The 7,444-nt window shown below is 44.5% G+C and overlaps 1 non-coding gene across 1 annotated transcript; it reads left to right on the forward strand.

Annotated features, from left to right (window-relative positions):
- The first annotated feature begins 5,027 nt into the window (after nucleotides 1-5,027).
- TRNAD-GUC (transfer RNA aspartic acid (anticodon GUC)) lies at nucleotides 5,028-5,098 on the forward strand. The gene has a single exon. It is a non-coding gene; the product is annotated as a tRNA-Asp (tRNA).
- The last annotated feature ends 2,346 nt before the right edge of the window (nucleotides 5,099-7,444 follow it).

The raw sequence follows: 7,444 nt of genomic DNA on the forward strand, positions 1-7,444 counted from the left end.
TTGGACCTTGTAATTCTCTCCATATAGCCAATGGGTGGGAAAGAGACAGTGCAGATGTTTCCTGGGAGGTTTTTATGGGACATATCTGGAAGTGATGTTCTTCACTCTTTCCCATATTCCACTGGCCAGAGATCAGTCACATGGCTGGTGCTACCTGCAAGAAAGGCTGGGAAATATAGAGTACCCAGGAGGAAATGAGAGGTGGGAGATGGTTTGGCGAACTAAACAGTCTCTGCCATACCATCCTTCAAGTAACCCTTCTTCAAACATACTTCAGCTTGTCCATATCCCTCTTAAGAGTGATGCTCAGACAAGAAAAATGGGTGATGTGTGGCCTGACCAGTCAGTTATGGGAACTCACAATTTCCCAAACATCTAGTTTGTTCCAAGTAATGATGTGCTTGAGCTGGCTCATACCAGATTGCAAAAGTCAACTCTGCACATCTCTTTTCAGCTCCATGTTCAGTGATATCACATTGGCTGCTTGAAATTGCCCATGATGGGAGTATTTAAAACAAGGAAATTGGCAAATGCTACAAGCCAAGGCTCCCTCTTCCGCACAAGCTGGCTGGCCAGCACACAACACACTGGCTTTACCTGTCATTATGCATGATCCTAACAAAAACCCTAGGAGGTAGGCTTTGTTGCTTCCATTTTATAGTTTGTGAAGTCACGGGGCTTGCCTGAACTCCACAGATCGTAAACCATAAACGATGGAGCTGGGGTTCAAATTCAGCTCTGTCTTCTCCAAAGCCTGTAGCTGAGCCAGTGCAGAGAGGGACCAGGATGTTAATTGCCCTGCTTTGGACACATCTGTTTCTTAATTATTCAGATGGCTTTCAGATCAGAAGAGATGAGCCATGATCTCTGCTGCTGGTCATGTGGGTGAGATGCTGCATCTCTTCGTCTGGACCAGGTCTCAGTCTTCCAGGGTTCCCAGTGCTCAGGAAAGTATCTGGCATACAGTAGGGCTATAGTAAATATCTGTTTAACAGAAACTAGTAGGTCTTGTCCTGGAGGAGCCTCCGGTCTATAAAGGAGAATACGCCTTTCCCAATAGAGCCCCCAATCTGATGTGGGAGGTACAGCCCTGCTATTGGGGAACCCTAGTTTGAAAAGGGATAAACGGCCTCCACCTCACAGAAGCCCAACATGAATGCAAGAGGCGTCTTGGCCTCTCGTGTCTAGTTCTTTGCTAGAACTGGACTAGCAAAGTCCCAGTTCTTCCCGGTAAAGAGCTCCTAATCGGATGAGGAAGACTTTAGATACACCCCACTGTATTTTGGTGGCTAATGGTGAAGTGTGACTGGGAATTGGGGAGCAGAAAGTTATTAATATGTAGGGCATTTTGGTAATATCTTCCACTCCAATAGCCAGAGCTAGCTGAGTCTGTACGTCCCATTCCAGCACAACATTTTCCCTTCCAAGAGCCTAGCAATATGGAGGCAGTTCAGGGAAAGTAACCGATCCACAGAAGAGAAGCCTAATGCCTTTCTTCTACTCCCCCCTCCCCCCTCCCAGAGGTTGAGCCTTCATTCTTCTCGGCTCATGAGAGCATGCCCTAAATGCAGAGTGGGGAGGGGGTGGGAAGCAGGGGCCATGGATCCCTGGCCAAAGAGGGGTTTGTGTCTCCAGATGCTGTCGGCTGGTATCCCCATGCTCCCCATATTGGAGGCACTGGGGGTCCTCTTATTAGGAGCACATCCGTAGCAAGCATTAAGAGGAAAATAAGGGAAATTGAGTTTCATTCTTAATTCAATATAGGGAAAATACCAGGGATGGCATGTTTGTCTGTCTGTTGCTCATCAGCTCACCCATCCATTCATCTAGGCATTCTTGTTCAGCCGCAGCACTCAGGGGAAGCAGTAAGGCACAAGGAGTGAGTTAGTGGCCTATGAAGCTGATAGATGAATCAGGAAGTTGAGTGAGTGGCACATGGCAAGGGGCATCTTTGGGATGAACAAAAGATGTCTTGAATTTCACCGTTCATTAGATGACCCCAACACTGTTTTGCTCACTGGACAATAGATTTCTAGATCTCAACCAAGGAGATATAATTAGGTGGTTTTCCTATGCCCTTGAAGGTTAGGCTGAATTTATATATTCTGGTAATCCTTTCTCCTCTTTGGACTATTTCTCTTCCTTCTTTTCCTTCTCACCTTCATTCTCTAGGACTTATAAGGATCGTGAAGAGTAGAGAAGAGTTCCCAGCAAGGGATTCAGCATAAATAAAACATGGAGAGGGAGAAGGGAAAGGACTATCTTAATTAGAGGAAGGTTCGGTTGGAGGAATCCTGAGGGGGTAAGACTGGACCAATTGTGAAGGACCTTAAATGTCAGACTGAAAGGTCTTTGCAATCAGAGCCCATGTCTGGTTCCTTATTGCACCATCAATATCTAGTACATGGTAGGTATTCAATAAATATTTGCTGTGCTGAAGAATGACATCATCCCAACGACAATGCAGAATCACTGAAGATGGTAGAGGGTGTGATCCAGGTATTTATTAAGTACCCCTGAGAGCACAGGCTCTACAGGGAAAAGGGCCTGGATTATGGGCATTGCCCTTGAGGAACTTGCTGTCTAATTGGAAGATAATCCACCCATGCGTGAAATATCTAAAGAAGGATTCTAAGGCAGCTTATGAGAGAAATAGCCCAGCACAGACTTGCTAAAGGAAGGTGCAGGTAGTTGTGGGATTAATTAGAGGAAGATTCTTGGAGAAAGTCAGACTTTGATTTGGATTGGAGGAGGGGGGAGGTCATTCCCGGGAAGAGGAATGGCAAGTGAAAAAGCAAGGAGCAATAGATGTTTCTAGGGAAGTGAAAGTGAGGAAACTGGCCCATCATAATTAATAACATCCTAGTACTAGATAGACCCTTCCTTTTTTTTCAGATAAGCAAACTGAGGTTCAGAAAGAGTAAATAAGTAGCCAAAGGTCAGATGACTAATTGATGCAAATGCTAAGATGACCAGAACCTTCTAGCTTCTGGTGTTGGGATCTTTCCCTTACCATACCACCAGCTGCCCTTTCAGGCAGATCACAGGGTAGACATCTAACAACATTTGTTGTGGTATGTCAAGGTGAAGTAAAAAGACTCCGCCAAATTTGAAGCTCTTTCTGGGCATTTACATCATTCTAAATGTCTTTTATGTTAGAAACATGTTCCTTTGGAGATACTAGAGGGATCCTTAGTACCCTGGAGGAGAGGGTGTGATGGGGAGGATGGTGTGTGTGTATATGTGTGTGTGAGCGAGGGAGGGAGAGAGAGAGAGAGAAAGAGAGGGAAAGAGAGAGAGATGGAGAGAGAGAGAGAGATCAGTGGATAGATATTGGGGTTGAGGGGCAGAGTTCCCATTCAGTTTGCTTTATGGAACCCTGGGCCCCTGTCTGCTTGGCTTTGACCCTGTCCACAGAGGTAGGCCATTTCTCCCCAAGCAGGCTGACTGAATCCCACCGTGAGATTTGGGGACTTGGGCTGGAGTTCTTTATTTGACCCATTAATCTTTTTTTTTTTTTTTCTTTTGCAGTCAAAGTTCTCCCTATAATGATGGCTTTGGGGAAAGTTTTGCTTTTCCTTCAGCTGGCTCCCTGCTGGCTCAGACTTTGCAGTGTGCACATCGAGTTTCTCGGGGCCAACTCTGACTTTGTTTCTGGGACCTCTGCTGTTTAAAAAGAAAAAGAACAAAGCAGTTCTTTTACTTACAGAGAGTAACTACAAGTTGCCAGTATCTCCAAAAAGATAGTCTGATACAGAGTGGTGAGGAATAGACCGTAAGGGCTCTGCTAATTTCCCCTGATAGTTTCTGATAAGAAAATTTCTGATAAGAAAATATCAGTCAGACCCTGGAGTCAGACCCTGCAGCCAGCTGTCTGTATGGCCTCTTCTCCCAACCTCAGTGCCCCGCCCCCTCCCCACCCTGGGAATATGGCAGAGTTGGGCTGGGATATCTCTAAAGTCCACTTTAGTTTTAGCCAGCTATAATTCCATGCTTCTCTGTACCTCAGTTTCTCCCTTGGTCAGCCATATTTATTGAAAACTCCTTTTGTACAGAGCAGCCTGTCTCTCCCTTCACCAGAGATAGAATGACTTAAAGTTTATTTGTGAAGTAATGCCTCTCATAACATATCTCGTTCCATAGGCAATGAAAGAATTTCCCCATCTTGGTTAAGAGCAGAACTTCTGGCTGAGAATCCTAGCACACTACTTGCTAGTTGTGTGACCTTGGGCTAATTCCATGATCTCCTTGGATGTCAGTTTCCTTGTCTGTAAAAATGGGGTTACTAATAACACTCCTTTTACTGGGTGGAGAGTAAATGAGATTATCTAGGTGAAGTGCTTAGCATCATTCTTGGCATATAAGAAGTACTCAATGCAGACTAACAATTATCCTCAATACTGTTACTGCTTTGTGATATATCCCATCGCTCTCCTGCCTAAAATTCTTCATCTCACCCCCTCCATTGCCCACATCTCTAGTCCAGACCACTTACTATGGCACAGGATGTTCTCCCTGACATGATCCCTGCCTGCACCCTGTGTTTCCACAACAAAAAAAGGAAAACTTTACACTTCAAAAGTACCCAACTGCCAACAATTCTCTGAACTTATGATGCTGACTTACCTTCAAATATTTGTAAACATGTATAACTTTGCCAGGAATGTCTGTTGTCATCTTGCTTTCCAAACCTTGTCCAGTTGTCCCCTCAGATGTTGAATAAAATCTGCTAAATTTCACAGTAAACGCTGAAAATGGATGTTGGCCATATTAAGGGCATGGAACAAGGTCGATGGTGTTGACAGTAGTGGTAGGGTTTGCAGGACTATCTTAGGAAGGTTTCCTGAAAAGATGAGTCTTGAACTGGTTTTGGAAGCTGGTTCAAGGTCTTCTTCATGGAGGCTGATACTCTTGGGGGCTTGGTACCAGGAACTTCAATCCCTACTTAGAATAATCTCCATACCCCATTTAGGTTCCTCAAGATTTGCTGCTACCTCTCCTTCAAATAAAAAAATAGAGTCAAGCGTGCATGGGTGGTTCAGTGGTAGAATGCTTGCCTGTCATGCAGGAGACCTGGGTTGGATTCTTGGCCCATGCACCCCCAAAAACCATAAAACTAAAACTAGAGTCAGGTCTTATCATAGCTCAAGTGAGGGAGAATAGTCCCTGCTATGGGAAGAAATACCTTATTCCCTGAAAGAGTTGTAGGAGGATCAGGATAATGTATAGCAGTAGGGCCTGGGAGATACGTTTGGAAGTGGAATTTAAGGATATTAGACTGGTGGTGGGGTGAAATATAAGGCTGGAAACAAGAGATTTATTAACATGGGAACACTCTCCCATGATTTAGGATTTAATGTTCTGGCAAGGACTCCTGGAACCATCCTAATGCACTGCAGGGATGGCTTCTTGAAGATGTTAGGACTGGCTTGGCAGAACAGTGAAGAAAGGGTCAGAAAGCTCAGAAAAGTGGATACATTAGAATGTATTTAGTACATAAAACCAGGACGTAGGAGAAGCAACCATGAAACTGAGTTTGTTGTGTCAATGGGGTTGATAAGATACTAGAATAGCAGAGGTCTGGGACAGGGGCATTTAGCCATCACAGACAAGGTGGGCATAATTAGTGTAATGGGAAATCAGGACAGAGTGGCAACCTGGGTGCCTTGACTCATAGGGAGTTGTGGTTGGTAACACACCAAAGTTTGTAGGGGCTAGATGGGCAGCCAGCTAGGGTAGTGTATGACCAGAAACAACCAAGAACTGATTATCTAGTGGCTAAGTTCAGTCACTGCAGATATGAGCACGTTCTCACTCCAGAGCCTATTGACTCAAGGAAAGACCAAGTCCACCTGAGGAAGAACCTGCAATGTGACCACAGGCATGCTCAATAAATAGTCCCTGAATCCTTCACCAAGGGACCCATGGCCATTCACCAAAGAAAGGGAAATACCAAGACATCTGGAGGGCTATTGGGTATAAAGTCTGAACTGTCACTGATGCCAGAGGACTGTAATGTCACCATGGCTTCCAGCTAGACTGGGGTATGTGAACGGGTGATAAATAGAGTCCTGACTACATCTACTTTACAGTATATCTAATAGGTCTATGGGTTCTTCCTGCCACTGTTTCTTTGGTCCTTGTGTTCATTACTGGGTCAGATATACTAAGAAGCTGGCAGAACCCTTACATTGGTGCTCTCATCTGTAGAGTAAGAGCTTTTATAGCAGGAGGATCCAAACTGAATCTCTTGAAAATGCCTCTTCTCCAGCAAAGACAAAAAGTCAAAATCTAGCCAGATGTAATTGCAGAAATTAGTGCCATCTTCAGAGATCTGAAAGATGCAGGGTGTTGGTCTCTATCATTCCTATTCAATTTACCTCTTTGCTTTTTATCTTCATTGGGTTTTATTTGCCTTTCCTGATTGTAGCACACCTACTAGGATTACCATCTGAAGGTTACAGTGTACCTGATTTGCTGGCAATGGATACCGTGTAACATCATCTCTTGGATGAAGAGACTCATTTCATGACAAAGGAGGTCAACAATGGCCATGTGACCAAGGGTTCACCACTTCCTAATGGGTGCAGGGAGGACCCTGTCTCAGAAATCAGGGGGCTCACTGGAACATCTCTTGATGTTTCTATGCTTACAATAATGGTGAACAACTGCAGCAATCACAATCTAATAAAGGCAAGGCAATCAAGGGCTTATGCCTGTCAGGGACAAAGGTCTGGGTCTCACCAAGAAAGCAACTCAAAACTGCCTGAACTGCTGGAAGAAGGTGAAGGAAATCTAGAGTAAGTGGTAAAGGATATAGGTATGAATATTAATTATAGCTTTGGAACCTGCAGCAGCAGAGAGTACTGTATCTTCACCCACTAATCTCATATGAAGAATTTTTTAGAGACCAAGGCCAGCTACTCCTTGGAAAGTCAGTGACAAAGTGAACTCAATGTGGGTCACAAATAGAATTGAGCACTACAAGGAGTGGACTGTACCAGTCACTTTCTGTGCTGCTTGCCACATACCCTCAGTTTACCTGATTTCACTACAACTGTGGTGGACAGTTCTAGGCATGCTGCCAGCATCTAATCTCACACATGTACAGTGGTGTCTCTCTGTGTTTCTGACTCAGGGCTTTTTCGGAAGTCAGAGGAGGCTGCTCATTGCACAAGTGTAGAATGGAAGTGCAGGGACATTAGTGCCTCTGGGGCAACCTTCAAATAATGGGAACAAGTGTCAGAGGCTAATGCACCAGGCTCCTTCCTTCAGAGAGATAATTCTTCAGAGGGTTCTGAATTTTCTGTAGCAGTAACTCACTCAAAAATCTACCTTTATTGGCTTTCTCTCCTTCACTCTTTCACTCCTCCCATTTCCCTTTCTTTGATTTCTCAGGATCATTTCCCAAGTAAATTATCTGCACCCAAGACCTTGTTTCAGG

The sequence above is a fragment of the Tamandua tetradactyla genome, chromosome 6 (genome assembly GCF_023851605.1).
Source record: "Tamandua tetradactyla isolate mTamTet1 chromosome 6, mTamTet1.pri, whole genome shotgun sequence".
Lineage (NCBI taxonomy): Eukaryota > Metazoa > Chordata > Mammalia > Pilosa > Myrmecophagidae > Tamandua > Tamandua tetradactyla.